Source organism: Lissotriton helveticus, chromosome 6 (assembly GCF_964261635.1).
Source record: "Lissotriton helveticus chromosome 6, aLisHel1.1, whole genome shotgun sequence".
Taxonomy (NCBI): domain Eukaryota; kingdom Metazoa; phylum Chordata; class Amphibia; order Caudata; family Salamandridae; genus Lissotriton; species Lissotriton helveticus.
The window spans coordinates 2,139,237,764-2,139,257,960 of NC_136067.1; positions in this window are offsets into that span (position 1 = coordinate 2,139,237,764).

Here is a 20,197-nt window from a genome sequence, read left to right on the forward strand (position 1 = left end):
TTGCTCTTGCAGTTCTCTGATTCAAGAGATTTTTTTTTTTTGTCCCTTTCTTTCCTTTCTTTCCTGGATCCTGTCCTTCTGAGCACTCTGCTTCTGTTCGTACTCCTAATGGCATCCCCTTTCTTGAAGCCCTTGTGTAGGAAGTCCGCATCTGGACCACTTTAAGGTTACAGAGTGTGTGGTAGGTGATTGCTGCTACGTCGTTGGTGTACCTCACTAGATGTATTTCTGTGACCCTCACAAGGCCATCGGATTGCTAAAGCATGAATCACCTTGCAATCAATTTCCCACAGACAAGTTTTTTCCCACTCAATGGCATCTTTATTACTGTGGATTCCTATTTCCCTGTTCTTGAGAGGTGAGGTGTCGGGTTCCAGTGCCAGAGGTTGCCACAACTGTCCTGAAAATCCTGTGTCAAAGGGTTCTAACATCCTAGGATCTTTCTTCCATAGCGAGACTCTCATAGCATCAAACCACCTCTTTCTTTTACTATGGGATATATGATCACTACCCAAAACATGTTGTTCTTCAGCACCAATCATTACTTCTGTCATCTTCTCCATACTTCCAGTAACAGACTAACAGACAGCTCGAGGCTCTGATGTTCAGGCCCTGCCCTTGGTGGGGTGTATATTGTGCAGAGAGAAACTCTGCTGCAATAGTTGGCATGGCCAAGTCTTCCTAACCTTTGCACCAATGACACTTATCCGGATTACTGTTAGCTTGCTTGAAGGTAGCCACAGTGCCTAGGACCTGTTATCAGACACACCTTAAAGGCTCTCCACCTTTGTTGGGTGTCTGTTGTCTCACAATGACTTGCCACGGCTTAGATCCGCACACACTGAATTCTCTCAGTTTTGGTTCCATTAAGATCGCATCTTCTTATCGACGGATTATGAGATCGCCCTCAGGTCGTTACTTCATAAATCTACTTGCCGATCTTTGGTGTGATCTGAGCCACCAGTGAGGCAAGAAGAGGTATCACTGTTACTATCACAGAACTAGGGGAACATAAACTTCACCTGAAAGACTGGGCCCCGCCACTGAGAAGGAAAAGGTTTCCGTTGTGTCAATGAATGGGCCCTTGTTTGGCGCACTTTCTGTCTTGATGTCTTTCTCTCCATGGACTCTAAATGCTCGAATGGACCTCAATTCAGTAATTGCCAAACAATGTTTTTTGTGAACTCCTCCCACTCTGCCCAATTATATTTCCCTTGTATACATTTTTTTGTATACTTGAACCTATGACTATTGCAATTCATATGCTCAGTGACTGATTATTGCCTTGTTCTTGATTCTGTAAAAGGCTCTGAAACCTCCGAGTCTAGCTAGCGCTATATGAAACCTTAAAATAAAATATGCCACCCTCCTGTGGGAGGGGTCATAGACCTAGCCCTGTGGGAGGGGACATAGACCTAGCCCTGATTGGAGGAATTCCCCATCCTCAAGATGGTGGGGACTGAAAGGTGTACTTCACCTCGACTCCCTCACATTAAGGGTGGAGTTGGCAGAGGTGGGTACACCTCCTATTCTTCTTAGGTTTACCCACCAGTGTTCCTACCAAAGTGGGGGGTGTTAACTGGGGACTGCCATCTGCTGCTAGCAGCAGAGACTGGGGGTTGCATTTCAAAGGCGGCAGGCCTTGAAGCTTCCCTCTCAAGCCCGCTGCCCATCCTGGGGGAGAGATGTGACACCTCTGCCCAGGATGTGCTTTGTGTCCGGTCGCAGATAACAGAGCCTCTCTCCCCAGGAGGAAACATGCCTGGTGGTGGCAGGCTGCCGAAAGCCAGTCTGTGGCCAGGCCAGGGTTGGTAGGTTTTTATGGGGCACCTCTGAGGTGCCCTCTGAGTACATGTTGCAATACATCCCACACTGGCATCAGTGTAGGTTTATTGAGAGGAGTAGTTTGGTTCCAAACAGTCCTGGGTTCAGAGACGCCATCATGGTGCGCGGGAACTTCCCTGACACTCACAATATCTAAGAATGGACTTAAATATTGTAGGGGCATATCTGCTTAGGCCGATATGCCCACACCTGTGGTATAGCTCACCCTGCCTTAGGGCTGTAAGGCCTGCTAGAGGGGTGACTTACCTGTACCTTAGGCAGTGCTAGTTGGCATGGCACACAGGCAGGGTGCCTTGTCGTTTAGTCTGCACCGGGGAATGCATGCTGCATGTAGTGAGGATGTCCTTGATGGCTGCCTATATTTGTTGTGAAGATGTCCTCGACCCAAGATGGTTGCCCTGGATCTTGCGAGGCTTGGAGGCCTCTGCTACTGGAAAGTTAGTTACTTTTTTTAATTGCGACTCTAATTATTACAAATTAATTCTTATCACCTTGGAGGCATCATTGTCCGAGATTGCAGCCCACATACAGTCATTCTTTACTTGACGTGTTATTTGCTTGCACGTCTTTAAGGGTGAGGGGCCTCACAAACCTGCTTTCCTTGATTTGCTGCATGTCTTTTTGTGTTACCAGGACACTTTTTATTTGTTTTTAATTTTTAACGCAATGCATGCATTTGTCAATCAGGTTAGTGATGAAGTTACCTTTCTAAAAAAGTGCATCACATTTTTAAGTCGCAGCAGTGTATGACCTTGGCCCCCGGAATCTTGTGGCAATGCAAGCCCAAACTAAGCAAGAGTTGCAAGCCCAAACTATGCAAGGGTTGCAAGCCCAAACTAAGCAAGAGTTGCAAGCCCAAACTATGCAAGGGTTGCAAGCCCAAACTAAGCAAGAGTTGCAAGCCCAAACTATGCAAGAGTTGCAAGCCCAAACTATGCAAGAGTTGCAAGCCCAAACTAAGCAAGAGTTCCAAGCCCAAACTATGCAAGGGTTGCAAGCCCAAACTAAGCAAGAGTTGCAAGCCCAAACTATGCAAGGGTTGCAAGCCCAAACTAAGCAAGAGTTCCAAGCCCAAACTATGCAAGGGTTGCAAGCCCAAACTAAGCAAGAGTTCCAAGCCCAAACTATGCAAGAGTTGCAAGCCCAAACTAAGCAAGAGTTGCAAGCCCAAACTATGCAAGGGTTGCAAGCCCAAACTAAGCAAGAGTTGCAAGCCCAAACTAAGCAAGAGTTGCAAGCCCAAACTATGCAAGAGTTCCAAGCCCAAACTATGCAAGGGTTGCAAGCCCAAACTAAGCAAGAGTTGCAAGCCCAAACTATGCAAGGGTTGCAAGCCCAAACTAAGCAAGAGTTGCAAGCCCAAACTATGCAAGGGTTGCAAGCCCAAACTAAGCAAGAGTTCCAAGCCCAAACTATGCAAGGGTTGCAAGCCCAAACTAAGCAAGAGTTCCAAGCCCAAACTATGCAAGAGTTGCAAGCCCAAACTAAGCAAGAGTTGCAAGCCCAAACTATGCAAGGGTTGCAAGCCCAAACTAAGCAAGAGTTGCAAGCCCAAACTATGCAAGGGTTGCAAGCCCAAACTAAGCAAGAGTTGCAAGCCCAAACTATGCAAGGGTTGCAAGCCCAAACTAAGCAAGAGTTGCAAGCCCAAACTATGCAAGGGTTGCAAGGCCAAACTAAGCAAGAGTTGCAAGCCCAAACTATGCAAGGGTTGCAAGCCCAAACTAAGCAAGAGTTGCAAGCCCAAACTATGCAAGGGTTGCAAGCCCAAACTAAGCAAGAGTTCCAAGCCCAAACTATGCAAGAGTTGCAAGCCCAAACTAAGCAAGAGTTGCAAGCCCAAACTATGCAAGGGTTGCAAGCCCAAACTAAGCAAGAGTTGCAAGCCCAAACTATGCAAGGGTTGCAAGCCCAAACTAAGCAAGAGTTGCAAGCCCAAACTATGCAAGGGTTGCAAGCCCAAACTAAGCAAGAGTTGCAAGCCCAAACTATGCAAGGGTTGCAAGGCCAAACTAAGCAAGAGTTGCAAGCCCAAACTATGCAAGGGTTGCAAGCCCAAACTAAGCAAGAGTTGCAAGCCCAAACTATGCAAGGGTTGCAAGCCCAAACTAAGCAAGAGTTGCAAGCCCAAACTATGCAAGGGTTGCAAGCCCAAACTAAGCAAGAGTTCCAAGCCCAAACTATGCAAGAGTTGCAAGCCCAAACTAAGCAAGAGTTGCAAGCCCAAACTATGCAAGGGTTGCAAGCCCAAACTAAGCAAGAGTTCCAAGCCCAAACTATGCAAGGGTTGCAAGCCCAAACTAAGCAAGAGTTGCAAGCCCAAACTAAGCAAGAGTTGCAAGCCCAAACTAAGCAAGAGTTGCAAGCCCAAACTAAGCAAGAGTTGCAAGCCCAAACTATGCAAGGGTTGCAAGCCCAAACTACGCAAGAGTTGCAAGCCCAAACTAAGCAAGAGTTGCAAGCCCAAACTAAGCAAGAGTTCCAAGCCCAAACTAAGCAAGAGTTGCAAGCCCAAACTAAGCAAGAGTTGCAAGCCCAAACTATGCAAGAGTTCCAAGCCCAAACTATGCAAGGGTTGCAAGCCCAAACTAAGCAAGAGTTGCAAGCCCAAACTATGCAAGGGTTGCAAGCCCAAACTAAGCAAGAGTTGCAAGCCCAAACTATGCAAGAGTTGCAAGCCCAAACTATGCAAGAGTTGCAAGCCCAAACTATGCAAGAGTTCCAAGCCCAAACTATGCAAGAGTTGCAAGCCCAAACTAAGCAAGAGTTGCAAGCCCAAACTATGCAAGGGTTGCAAGCCCAAACTAAGCAAGAGTTGCAAGCCCAAACTATGCAAGGGTTGCAAGCCCAAACTAAGCAAGAGTTGCAAGCCCAAACTATGCAAGAGTTGCAAGCCCAAACTATGCAAGAGTTGCAAGCCCAAACTAAGCAAGAGTTCCAAGCCCAAACTATGCAAGGGTTGCAAGCCCAAACTAAGCAAGAGTTGCAAGCCCAAACTATGCAAGGGTTGCAAGCCCAAACTAAGCAAGAGTTCCAAGCCCAAACTATGCAAGGGTTGCAAGCCCAAACTAAGCAAGAGTTCCAAGCCCAAACTATGCAAGAGTTGCAAGCCCAAACTAAGCAAGAGTTGCAAGCCCAAACTATGCAAGGGTTGCAAGCCCAAACTAAGCAAGAGTTCCAAGCCCAAACTAAGCAAGAGTTCCAAGCCCAAACTAAGCAAGAGTTGCAAGCCCAAACTAAGCAAGAGTTGCCAAAGTTATGTGGCAAGGAAAGGCAATCATTGCCTCCTTTCTGTTGCACTGCTTGGTTTGCAAAGTTCTGCATTGTGCGCCAACATTCATCCAATCTCTGCCTTGTTGAGTTGAGAGGGACATTGAAAAGCTCAAATCATGCCGCCCAGGAGCAGCACAGAAGAGACATCATTCGTGGGTGGTTTTTCTCAGGACTGTTGATGCCATTACAGCCCTCTTTCCGGGGGCACTCTCTGAATCCGGTCTTCCTCGCACACCACTGACGGCCTGTTCTGTCAGCCCTACTTTCAGAAAGTTGCCTTTGCCTTCTACACGAGGTGTCCTGTCTGCAGTGCCTTCTCTTACAAGAGACAGCAGAGCACTGTGCTTACTGGTGGAGTATCTTGTACACTTCATCCCCGTGCAGTAGGTTTCCTGAGCCGCTGTTTGTTCTCAAAGTAAGGAGGCGCCATCAGACTGATGCAATGAAGGGCAAAAACATTTACCCATGATTCTGCTGAGGGACCACCCTCAAACAGGGAAGGGTGAGTCAGACGCCTCACAATAAGGCCATATTTCCACAATACACAATCCTGAAACTGTATAAATGAGTTTTTGTCAGAAGTGAGTGTTTGTGTCTGTCTCGCTCACTTGCTACCTGGCAGGCCTTGCGCCTGTGTCGGTCAGCAGGCTAGAGTCTCTTTGCGTCAGTCTGTCTCCATCAACGCCTCTCTGTTTAACATCATCTGTTTGTCTGTCCCTCTCTACTTGACCTTTACATTGAACAACGGCCCTGAAACCAGCCATCATTCACTAATTCTATTTTCAGTCTACAGTTTTATCAGCACCTCCATCCTATCCACACAGGATGGAGGTGCTGAGGTGTGCACGTAAGACTTCTGACGGCTCATGGCTTTACTCTGTAAAAAGAAAGGGTAGGGTCACCGCCCTTCCAGTTGTAAAGCAGAGAGTGTGCTCAGATAGCATGTGCACAGGCATAAGCACACACACACACACACACACACACACACACACACTGAGTTCAAAACTTAGCTCTCATTCTCCAGAGATACTTCAGCCTTGAGAAAATGCCAGTGCAACAAAGAGAGAGAACTGTTTGCTTTGCCAGTGCTTGATTTGTACTGTCATACCCTGGGCTCCTTATCACCATATCAGGCCTCTAAAAGTGTAGTCGCAAGGAGCTTAAACTGTCTTCATGTCTGCCTGGTCTACTTATGTTGATATGAACCGACAAGAGTCCCCAGATCGCAGCATTCTGAACCATATGGGGAGGGGGGTGACTCTTGGGACCTCCACTGGCTGGGGTTGTCATGTTTAGTGAGCATACACTCGATGCCGCTCAGCTGTTTCTGTCCCACGGTGCACATCTCATTCCCACTGCAAGAAGTTAACTCAGGGGGCTGCTGTCCTCTCCCACTCCAGTTACTAGAGACACCAGGCAAGGTTGCCTCTTGTCTAGGATCATTTTGCTAGCTCTCGGCCTGCGCAATTAGGCAACTTCACTCTAAGAACAGACACAACTTTACCTCCTGCACTCTGCTGCCATCCTTCTGGCTGGCTCTCCTGCCCCTGATTTCGGACTCTATTCTGTTTGTGCCCAGACCCATATTCTGGTTTCGCCTGCACATCGCTTGCGCTGTGCTTGTGAAATCTCTTATATTTAATGTATCTTAAAAGGGGCTCTTATCAGTTCCCGCCTCGAATTACTGGGTTCATTCGCTTTTGTATGTAACTTTTTTATGCTTTAATGTGAACTTCCCCTGGATGCGCACAATTATAATACTTCTACTAAAGCTGATCACACTGTTTAAGCCCCACTCACTGTCAAGAAAAGACCTCTTGGGGCATGATTTCAGTGGTGCTGCAGGTGCAGTGGCACCGGGACCAACAGTTGTCAGAACTCCTATAAACACCAAATATTGCTGTATTTAACTGCTAAATAGGCATTAACAAATTAGTTACCTTGCAGGCACTAGGGTCAAGATTTCAGTGGTGCAGCAGGTGTAGTGGCACCGGGGCTCAAAGCTCTAGAAGCCCCTCTAAACACCAAATATTGCAATATTTCACTACTAAACAGGGAGCCACATGTGCAGTTACCAATCAGGTAATAGGGTCATGATTTGAATGGCGCAGCTGGTGCAGTGGCACCAGGGACAAAAGTTGTCATAACTGGTCTAAACCCCAAATATTGCTATATTTTACTAGTAAACACACAGTCAAAAATGCAGTTATCTTACAGGCACCAGGGGCATTATTTGAATAGTGCAGCAGGTGCAGTGTCACTGGGCAGAAACGTTGTCGGAACTCGTCCAAGCACATAATATTGCTATTACATCAATTATTCTATTATTTCCCTCTTTCATTTAATTTTTCAAAAGTTTGCAATTAACTTACCCGCACTATACCACTGGTAACAGCACAATATATTGCCTTTTTGTACATAAACAAGTCATACTACTTTGACCTGTTGCGTGCGTGCGTCGGCCAACGGCCGTCGCGAGCACTACCTCCATAGTGCTGCGCACGTCCGCTGGCCGACGCCACCCCGCCCATGCGATAGAACGCCCGCACCGCACCGATGCTTGTTTATACTGATGGTACAGCCGCCTCCCTTCATGCCCCATATCGTCTCATGAGGAAAACAGTTCTCCCCCAGTCCCCCTTGCATTGCTAGTCGGATGGCCCACTTTCTGCAAATCTGAAGTCATCGGCTCTGTAGTTCGCACACTTCGAGTCCTGTACAGGCCGCACTGCAGTACATTGCACTGAAGGGCGTATGCTCCAGAGTAACAGTTCATGCATGACCTGGACCTTTGAGTTAAAGGAGAATGAAAAACTGTTGACTGCAGAATCTAGATATGGAAAAGATGGGGGCTTATTTCCAAATGGACAGTTGCTTGATTTGTCCCCCATTACCAACAGAGATGACCACACTCCCCTGGATTCTCTTTATTATAGACTACATTACTCATGCAAGACAGCTTCCTCACCTTTCCTGCAAACCCCACCACGTTGCAAAACGCCTACTGCTACTTAATACACATTTTTAAAAACATCCTGTATATCGATTGTAAATGTACATGTTAGAAGAAAGTCCAATCAGTAATCTCACAGCCAGGACGATGGTCAGTGGATCTACTTCTGATTAAGGAATGGAATCTCTGCTGTGGCCAAACTGGAGCTATTTCCCAGCAACAGACTGCGTCCGACCCCCTTCACATGCTCCAACGCACAGATAGCACCACGTTGTACCTTTTAAGACATGGCCGTGCAGCGAGCTCTGCCGGGAAGTGTTGCCATGCCCCAGTAGCAGATTTCCTTATCTAGTGTCGATATTTCCCCAGATACTCAGGGGCATATTAGCAAGGGCCATTATCGTCGCTTTAGCTGGACTTTTTCCCGCTAAAGCGGCGATAATTCTATTGCCCTATTACCAAGTTGTTGCTAACACCAGTTAGCAACAACTTGTAGGCGATAGCGGGCATTTTGGGGCCCGCTTTGCATGTCAGTGTTAATTATTGCTAATGACATGCAAAGTGGGCGTGCCAAAATGTCAGCGACTGAAAACAGTCGCTGCAATCGCTATCGCCTATGATCAACACAGGCGTAGTTTTGGAAATATTCGCGCTAAGCGCGAATATCTCCAAAAGCTAACGCCTGCCCTGACCAGTTCCTAGCCATGTTATCCAATGGCTAAGAGCATTGTCACGCTAATGCGTGAATATCGCTGTATTTACAGCGCTATTCACGCATTTCGCCTGTTTTTTGTCGCTCCTGAGATAAACCTTGCTAATAGCAAGGTATCTCAGCGATAAAAACAGGTGAAGGGCGGCAATAGAAATATTCCCGCTAAGCCAACTTAGCGATAATTATCGCTAGTTGTTGGTAATATGCCCCTCAGTTTCTGAAAGGATGTCTTTTCCCACATATTCGCTATATTACCATTCATCCTATCTCCCTCCCCTTTGCCACATCCCTGGATTACGTCACAGATATTCCTCCAGTCCTTAGGAAACTACTCACCATCTCCCTATTACTGCAAACCGCCAAGTGGCATGCATGTGGGAAAGAGATCTTTCCCTCACTATGAAGGCGTGGCTGAACAGTGTGATATACTGCGAGGGAGTTTGCAATAAACCATTCCACATGCCTGCAGGCCTGAAGATATCTGGGCACTCCTACAAGCTTTCCTGCTGAGGTTTGGGTCACCTCCAGCTGTGCTTCACGAGTATTCAACATTGCCACAACGCTGCCTCTTGTCACATCACGCTGCCCACTGTTACAAATTCTGACGGTGCTTTATCCTTTAATATGTATTACACTTTCTTTTCCTCTCCCGTGGAACTATCGGCACAATGTATCGCTGTTATTCGAATTGACAATAACTATGGGGCATATTATCAAGGGGGTTTATCTCCGCTTTTTTGGCTTTAAAAGCCAAGAAAGCGGAGATAAAATGATCTCCCTATTACCTAGCTGTCGCTAACATATTTATCACTAGTGACATGCAAAGTGGGCGTGCCAAGATGTTAGCGACTGGAAACAGTCGCTAACATCGCTATCTCCTATTACCAACTTTTGGAGATATTCGCCCTAAGCGCGAATATCTCCAAAAGCTAACACCTGTCCTGAGCAGTTCTTAGCGATGTTATCCAATGGGAGGTGGATAATATGGCTAAGAGCATTAGCTCGGTAATGCATGAATATCGCTGACTTTTCAGCGATATTCATGCATTGCGGCCGTTTTTTATCTCATTTGCGATAAACCTTGGTAATACCAAGGTTTATCTGCGATAAAAATCGCCGCAGCTTAGCGGTAATTATTTTATCTCTAACCAAGCTATAGCGATAATTATCGCTATTGCTTGGTAATATGCCCCTATGTACTCTTCCTTAAGGTTGCACTTGATGTACTCCCATGCTGAGCCCACTCTGGGATTGTTCCTTTCTTTGTACTTACTTGGATGGACCGCAGGTTTGTAATATTTTCATGTCCTCCACCCTCCATTTGATCTGTATCGTGGGTTTTCATTGCATACATTTCAGGTGTAAAGTAAAGTCTCTGCTCTGTGTTCCATGTGGTTTTTATAATTTCTCTTTCTGCCACACTAATTTCGGATTTGTTTTTCAGTCCAGCAGGTGAATGGAATACAGAAAAAAGGGGGTAAAAGAAAAGAACATTAATAGGTTTGAAAAGTGAGCAAAGACTTGTGTAAGTATCATTGCTGTATGACCGACCCTGGGGTCTGTCACTAACCCCTGCAGTCACTGGAAAGGTTTCTCTGGCTCAGGAGACCCAGCCTCAAGTTGAGGTGGCCTGCGCTCCGTGTTAATGTGAGAACACCTTCCGGTCCGTCACTTCCTTCCCACAGCGGCGCCACAAGAGGGGATGTGTCTGTTATAAATATAACCACTCTTTAAAACGAATAACTTGTGCTATTAAATTAAATATTCAGGACAGTGCTCCTAAAATAAACTTGATAACAGTAATATTTATAGGGATCAAATCTATTGCAACTTCTGAAAATGTACACATTGACTTGATCAGGGGAACAGCGTTTACAACGCAACTTTTACAACGGAGGTATTACAACGCAGGTCGTTACAACAAATTGCGCTGGGGGTTGCTCCAGGATAGTAAATAGTTTAATTTTCTATCCAACACCTTCACTACTATCCACGGGGACTGGAGTTGGAATAGAAAATTAAACTATTCCACTATCCAGCGCCCCCCAACGCAAGTCGTTGTAACGACTTGCATTGTAATACCTGCGTTGTAAAGGCTTGTGTGGTAAAAGCATGCGTTGTAACAACATACATCCACTTGATCACATTAAATAGGAAAAGGATTTCAGTGCATGGGGATACCGATTTGAACGCAGGACCATGAAATGTATAAATGCGCTGAATGTGGCGAGTCTTGTTGTAAAGGAAATGCTGATGCTGCGTCTCAGAATCCACAGGGTTTAAAACTGTATGAATGCTCAGATTGTGAGCAGGCTTTCACTACAAAGGAGCAACGTTCACAGCACCAGGAACTCTGTACTGGTGAAAACTGTATAAATGCTCCAAATGCGTAAAGGAAAAGCTGAGGAAACGCCTGAGAATTCGCACGATTGATAAGCCATACATATGTTCAGAGTGTGGCAAACCTTTCAGGGAAAAGGGGCCTTTATCACAACATCAGAGAATTCACACTGACGACGAACCGTATAAATGTTCAGGATGTAGTACGGTTTTTCCATACAAAGGGAGCTTTGGTAAGACATCAGCGACGTCACACTGGAGAGAAACCATATGAATGTGACAAGGCTTTCACCTCAAATGGAGAGCGAAACACCATCCGCAAAGCCACACTGACGAGAACCCGTATACATGGTAAGTATGTAACAAGGCTTTCAGGCAAAAGGGGCATTTATCTAAACATCAGAGAAGCCACACTGGTGAAAAACCTTTAAAATGTTCCCGAATGTAGCAAGGCTTACACTGCAAAGAGGGAACTGTTACACCAGAGGAATCACACTGGTTAAAAACCATATACATGATCAGATTGTAACCAGACCTTTACAACAAAGAGCGGGCTGGTGCCACACCTGTGATACACAATCTGTGGAGCAGCCTTACACTCCATCCTGGATTCGGCTGTGCGAAAGGCAGAAGTACTCAACAGACTTCATTCTCTGTTAAATCAACAGTTTTTAATCCATGTTTAATCCATATGAATCCATATCGTTTGATACATATCATCACATTTCTTAAGTTCATATAAAAGGCTGCATCTTTCACCAAACGCTTCAAATGCTGCTGACAGGCCTGTCCAGGCCTTTTTCCGCAGCACGTGGGTTTATACAGTTCATTCTGGGCAGCAAAACTCATTGTAACCCAATGCATTTCGGGCTTGTTGGCCCTTTGTCAGGGGTAGCTACAAGTAATTTAAAACCACTGTTAATATTAAAGGCATTTAAACCTGAATCTGATTTCCCCTAGTAATGTGCATTTAAAAAAAAAATACAAATCCCACTGTTCATTGCGGTAAAGACAACAAAAATTCATCCTACACGCCATCACCCCAACTGTATGCAAATTCTGTGTCAGATCTTTGTATCTGTTTTGAAAAAATTTCATATTAAACAATTCTATATGTCCAAGAGGAATTAGTAACAGCAAGTTGCTCAAGTTGAATTTTTCACAAGTATTTCAGCGATAGTAATAACACGGACTGGCTTCCTTTGGTGAACTGCATGTAATCACAACAGTCTTCTATATCATCATTATGTTGTTTACGGTTATATCCGTGCTTATAATCTAGCAGGTTGCAAACTGCCTGAAAGGGCAAAGTAAGTTTATCATGAAAGTAATTGTGGCAGGATGCACACCATTTGCTTAATACATGTGATGCCTTACTGGTGAGAAACCTTACAACTGTTGAGAATGTGCTAAGGCTTATGTACAGACAAGACAAATGTAGCTACATCAGAAACACCACACTCGGGAGAAAACACATAAATGTTCTGAATGTGAGAAGGCTTTTAAGTGACAGCTATTGATGCGACATCAGCAAGTTCATACTGGGGAGAAACTGTTTCAATGTTCAGAATGTGACAAGGCTTTCAGACATAAGAATGCTGTATTACAACGTCACAAAATTCACACTGCTGAAAAACCATATAAATGTTTAGTGTGACAAGGCCTTCACAGCAAAGAAAGTGCTGATGCCATATTTGAGAAAGCATATTGGTGAGAAACTATAAAAATGTTCAGTGTGATTAGGATGTTAAGCAGATTAGTCAGAAATTGCTACATCAAAAAAAAACATTATAAATGGTCACAGTAGGAACATGTCACACTATGGCTTAGGAATGAGGTTAATTTCATCGCTGTTGGTTTGCTAAAGCAATAGAGTTACTAACCTTCGCTTTGTGAGATCATACACTGTCTCTGAGAGTGAGGAAAACTTTAAGAAAAAGGAGCAGTTATTTCTACATCACAGAATTTACAGTCATAAGAAAAAATATAAATCATGGGGCACTGTGTTCCCTATATTGGAAGAGCTGACAACATATTTGTTAACAGATGTATGTGTACTTGTTGACTGTACATTTGTAGTTGTTTCGACTGGGAGAAGTATCAATTCATTGTCGTTCACAGCTTCTTTTTGGAAAGTGGAGTCTTCATTAGTTATTAAATCTTATATGTGAACTTTCTATGTGGTAGCGAGAGGATTGCGGCAGCTACCCAGCAGCCCACGTTGCCTACTGTTGAGAATCGGTCAAATAGCGTGGTTTGATCAGATAAATCAAGACAAACCATTTGTCTCAGCGGCCGGCAAGGCACGCAAGAACAGTTATCATTCTTTCGACAGCTACAACAGGTACAGGCGCTCTGTGAGAGGGACCAAATTCTTTCTTGTCCACAATTTTCTCTCTCACCAAGTCACCGATCTCCGGGACCCTGGCAGGTCTTGCCTTTACCATTTTTTTACGTACCCAGTGGCAGTGCGTTTTACTTGGATGCTGCTTTGTAAAGCTCAGTATTCTTTTAGGTCCTGTAAAACACCCAAACAAGGTCAAATGGGGTTTCAGCCGTCTCTGTTCTGACACTATCGAGGTCTGGTACCCACAAACAGGAGCTCATAAGGTGTAGAACTCCCCCCATGGATTTTCTTGGCATGTTGTTAAGTGCCCTCTAGACCTCATATAGGTGATTGACCCAACTGCTGAACCAGCCTAATACCCTTGCTGTTAAGGATTGCTTTAAGTCGCTGTTTTTCCTCTCGATTACCAAATTTCCCTCAGGATGATAGGGGGAGGAGTACCACAAGGCCACACACAAACTTCCCATTGCCTCTTTGTTAGCCCTTATAACAGTTAGAGCTTCAGCCGAATGCTGGGGCCAAACCAACTGGAATCTAGAGAATAAATCTACTTCCACCAAGATGTACTTGTAAGCTCGTCTGAGTGTAATGGGCAGCAGTGATCTCATATGGAGTGGCCAAGGGTTATCCTCTAGGGGTTCTGATCCAGGAATATATTGGTATTATATCCTTCTCTCGCATCAATTAGCAAAGCATCTGTACTGCGATTACGCGTGAAATGGAGGCTCGATGTAAACTCTGGCATCCAGCCCACACTCACGGCTTGTTCCAACGGTTCGATCAATCTTTCTCTGACTACAGCTAAAGTGCCCAAGTAATGAAAGCACGCATTGGTATCTCCGCTCCTTAAAAAATCTACAGCAAACCCGAATGTTTTCTCCAACTATCGTCCAATCTCTTTGTTACCGCTACTTGCGAAATCTCTGGAAGGGTTTATTATTAAACAACTCACCGCCTTTCTTGAGGACTCTTTGCAATCTGGCTTTAGAGAGCTCCACAGCACAGAGAGTGCTCTGTTGGCCATGGTTGATAACATCAGGCTCTCTCTAGATATGGGTACCCTAATTATGCTGGTGCTGCTGGATCTGTCGGCAACATTTGATACGGTCTCCCATTCCATCCAAATCCGTAGGCTTCACATGGCTGGGCTGCATGGTAAGGCGCTACACTGGCTCTGCAACTTCCTTACAAATTGTACGCAACAAGTCTGCTTGGACTCCTTCAAGTCACGACTGATGAATATGAACAAGGGAGTGCAGCAGGGCTCGTGCCTGAGCCCAACCCTCTTTAATATCTACGTATTGCCATTTGCCCAGATCGTGAGAGCCTGCAGTGTGAGGATCGTGTCGTGAGCTGAGGACCCCAAACTTAATATTTTATATGGCCCAGATCTGGATAAAGTAAAAGATAGCATGAGTCAAGTCACTGCTTGGATGACTAGCAACTATTTCCAATTAAACAGCGACAAGACAGAGATTATGCTTTTTGGAAAAGGGACTGACCTCTGGTCTGCCACTGGAGGCCTTCTGAACTTGGCCCTGCCCCTCCACATAAACAGGCAGTGAAAAATCTTGGAGTGAAGTTATATCAATCACTTTCCATGAAAGACCAGGTTAACGCCACCTGCGGCACCTGCTTTGCCACTATAATTTTAGAAACAAGGGAACCCGATTGTTATTGTCAGGGACCTCGGGTATCGATAAGTTACAAACACAGTAGTCCCTGACAAGGAGAGTACAAAAAAATGGGAATGAATACAGACTATGAATCAGTACTATATTAAAGCTCCACAACTGGACAGGCTTATTTTAATAATATTTTAATTTGAGACACAAATAAAGTGTGACACAGTCCTGCGTCCAACACAATACATATAACACAAAAACAAAGGCTCTGGCAGAACAGATGCTTATCTGGTATACATTAGATAAAGTAAGCAAAAATGAACAAGACACCATTACACATAAATAACAAATTAAACTGTGTTTGTGATGTACAAAGAGTCGACAATGTTGCGATTCCTGGAGAACAATACTGGGATCATCATAGGTACATTGTATTACATGCCTGAGAAAGAAATGCCAATGGAATAAGAGTGAAACTGAGGCCATGGATAGGCCAACAGTTCAAATGGGGTGGCAGCACCAAGAAATTTTACCTGTGAATCACCGTCAAAAAGATGATGGCTGGCGTAGAGATGGTGGTGTATACCATGCAATGCGTACCTGGGCAAGCAGTCCTTGTTGTGACCGCACTTGTGTGTCAGGAATTCAAATGAGAAGCGCGTTCGCCATAGGGGCTGACCCGTGCGTAACGATATGCTGAAGATAACCGCGCATCACGGCACACAAATGAAAAAAATTATTCAATGGACCACAGTGGAGAGTCCAAGATGGATCCCAGCCAGGCTGGTGATAGATCGGTGCAATGACTGTGGATAGCTAGAGGTGTCCACAATGACCCGATGAGGGTCAGGTCCTTGTGGACACCTCCAGCTATCTACGGTCATTGCACCAGTTCCGGCAACAGCATTCCGAGGGGTTCCATTGGGCAGCTTTCAAAACTATTGGTGCAAAAGTCCAGGAGTGTACCTGCAAAACCTCTTAATTTCTAGTACTAGTAAAAATAAATATTGTGGGGAAAAGGAGGAGCTTAGATGGATTGCAAATTTTTTATATTTTTACGTCTTCCATTTCAATTGTATTGTGGATGCTTGCATGCATTTCAGGTATTAAACACAGTCCTTTATAAGTGTTGCATAAATTGTTATTTATAATGTCTCGTTTTGAGCAGATCCAAAGCTAATTCCAGGTTTTCTTTTCAGTCCAGTAGGTGAATAAAATACAGAAATAAAGAGAAAAATAGAGTTCAAATGTTTATGAGAAGAGTCCTTTGTAAATATCATCGATCTATTGCTGACCAAAGAAATGTGACAGTAAACGTTGCCATCGCAGGAAAGTCTTCTGTGGCTCCGGAGTATTCAGTCTCTAGTGAAGAGGACCTGCAATCCGTATTAATGTAAGAAGAGTATTAGTTCATCATCATTTCCACTCCGCAGCAGACCACCAGAGTTGCCTGTACTAAATATGACCTCTCTTTAAAACTTAAGGCAAAAGTAATGCAGCTTCTGAAAATCTGCAAATAGTCTAATAGACCTTTAATTAAAGAGCAGGATTTCTGTACATGGAGACACCTATGTGAACACCGAACCACGAAATGGAGGGAACTTTTAAATGCTCTGAATGTGACAAGGCTTTTGTTGTCAAAGAAATCCTGAGGATGCATCTGATAATTCATACTGGTAAGAAACCTTACAGATGCTCAGAATGTGAGAAGGCTTTAATTACAAAGAAACAACTTTTACAACCTCCGCAAATCTCTGATAGTGAGAAACCATATAAATGGTCAGAATGCAAAAAGTTATTTAAAAATACGGCGGAAATACTGATGATGCGTCTGAGGGTTCACCCTGTCGAGAAACCCAACGGATGCTCAGAATGTGTCAAGGCGTTCAGGCAAAGGGGCAGTCCATCGCAACATCATAGAATTCCTACTGGTGAAAACCATGTAAATATTCAGAGTGTGACACAGCTTACAGTGCAGAGAGCCAGCTTGTTTCATGTGTTCAAAACCATATCAATGAGAAACCTTACAGATGTTCACAATGTGCCCAGGCTTTTGAACAGAAGGGCCAGTTGTCACTACACCAGAAACACCACCCATGGGACAAAGCATTTAAATGTTTAGAATGTGAGAAAGCTTTCGTATCAAAGAGCTCTTTGATGCGATATCAGCAAACTCATATCAGTGAGAAATTATATGAATGTTGTGAATGTGAGAAAGGTTTCACCCGAAAGGAGCTGCTGATACAACATCTGCGAATCCATACTGGTGAGAAACCGTGTAAATGTTCAGAGTGCGACAAAGCTTTCACTACAATGGGACACCTGACACTGCATGTATGAAGGCATACTGGGGAAAAACCTTATAAATGTTCAGAGTGTGACACAGCTTTCACTACGAAGGGAAACCTGATACAGCATCAGCGAACTCACACTGGTGAAAGGCCATACAAATGTTCAGAGTGCGACACAGCTTTAACCTCAAAGGAAGCCCTGATACAACATCAGCGACTTCATACTGGTGAGAAACCTTATAAATGTCTAGTGTGCGACAAAGGTTTCCCTACAAAGGGACAACTGATACTGCATCTACGGAACCATACTGGTTATAAATGTTCAGACACAGCCTTCACTACAAAGGGATCCCTTGTAAAACATCAGCGAACTCACACTGGTGAAAGGCCATATAAATGTTCAGAGTGTGACCAGGCTTTCACTGTAAAAGGAAACCTTATACGGCATCAGCAAAATCATACGGGTGAGAAACCATATACATGTTCTCACCGTGACAGAGCTTTTACTGCAAAGGGATACCTCCTTCAACACCAGCGAACTCACACTGGTGAGAAACCGTATAAGTGTTCAGAGTGTGACAAGGGTTTCAACCATAATGGGACTTTATTAGAACATCAGAGAAGTCACACTGGTGAAAAACCATATAATTGTGCAGTGTGTGACAGTGTTTCACATCAAAGAAAGCTCTAATGCGCCACCTGCACATCCATACTGGAGAGAAGCCAAACAAATGCTCAGAATGAGCCACGGCTTTCAGGCAGAAGGGTCAGTTATCACTACATCAGAAGCATCACACTGGGTAGAAAGCGTGTAAACCTTCTTAGTGTAAAATCTCTTTCATTAGAAAGAAGTGGTTGATGCTACAGCACCATAATGACAGTGCCGCTCCCCAATGAGTTAGCATTGACGTTTATTTTTATCACTGCAAGTTTGCGGAAGCCATCTTAGTGTTACAAAACTCCACAACATACACATTCTCTGAGTGAGGAAACCATTATGCAAAAGAAGATGTTATGTCTACATCAGAGAATTCACTTTCAGGAGAAACTAGAGTCATCATGTGGCATTGCCTTCACTGCAGAGGGACAGCAGATATGAACCTGGTGAGACCCACACCAGTCAGTCAATGAACTATTAGGCCCAAAACAACCTAATAGAGAAGTGCCAATCTGGATTCAGGCTAGGACGCAGCAACACAAACGACACACAACAAAACTTTGTCTGCACTGTGGAATATGGTGAACAATGCCCCCCACCCACCCTAGACTTCTCTACTGACTTCAGTGCATCATGGAGACCGGACTCACCTAGGTGGCAGAGTCTTTTGACTGAAACCACACTTTGTGTCCATGGCAGAGTCCTGAAATGATCCATGCAGACAAGACTACATACAAGTTGTAGAGTCCTCGACTGGAGACTTGCCTGGGTACAGATGTCTGAGTCCTGGACAAGAGACACTCGTAGGAGTAGGGTGCAGAGTCCAGGACTGCAGACACACCTGGTGGCAGTGACAGAGTCCTGGACTGGAGATGCACCTGGTGGCAGTGGCAGAGTCCTGGACTGGAGATGCACCTGGTGGCAGTGGCAGAGTCCTGGACTGGAGATGCACCTGGTGGCAGTGACAGAGTCCTGGACTGGAGATGCACCTGGTGGCAGTGACAGAGTCCTGGACTGGAGATGCACCTGGTGGCAGTGACAGAGTCCTGGACTGGAGATGCACCTGGTGGCAGTGACAGAGTCCTGGACTGGAGATGCACCTGGTGGCAGTGGCAGAGTCCTGGACTGGAGATGCACCTGGTGGCAGTGACAGAGTCCTGGACTGGAGATGCACCTGGTGGCAGTGGCAGAGTCCTGGACTGGAGATGCACCTGGTGGCAGTGACAGAGTCCTGGACTGGAGATGCACCTGGTGGCAGTGACAGAGTCCTGGACTGGAGATGCACCTGGTGGCAGTGACAGAGTCCTGGACTGGAGATGCACCTGGTGGCAGTGACAGAGTCCTGGACTGGAGATGCACCTGGGTGTCAGTGACAGGGACCTGGACTGGAGATGCACCTGGGTGTCAGTGACAGGGACCTGGACTGGAGATGCACCTGGGTGTCAGTGACAGGGACCTGAGTTGATCCATGCAGACATGCCTCAGTACAAGTGACAGAGTTCCTGGACTGGAGATACACCTGAATTTAGTGGTCCGCAGAGGCACACCAGGGTGCAGGTGGTTGAGTCCTGAACTAGAGACGGACCTGGGTACAGGCGGCATTGTCATGAACCGGATGCAGATACAGCTGGGTTGAGGTCGTATGACTCTAAACTACACCTGGGCCTACAAAAACCACAGTAAAAAAAGCTCAGATGCAACTATGCCTCCTTCATAACATAAAATTATCCCAGTGATTGACCTGTAGACTGTGATACAAGCACTAGCCCTAATAAAACTGGACTGCAGGAACTCTTTATTGACAGACAACCCAAGGCTGACTTACACCACTGAACCAAACTAACTATGCAGTTTCTTGCCTAATATCAGAATCCCCCATAATGATCGCCTATCCTCTTCTCTGTCCCGACTCTCAATCAAAGCCACTCTATCTTTAAAACATCTGCATAACATCGAAAGCCATCCTCTGCAATGCCACAAGATACGTGTAATAAAAAAACATCCTTAGAGTGGGGCAAGAGAACATGTGGTGTAAGTTTACCTCTCCTCGAAATCCTAAAATTGAAGAAAAATAAACCCTTAAGCAATCCCATGGTTCTGCAGTCAATACCTGAAGTTTCTACCCTAAGGCCAGATCTGGGCTCTTGAAATGG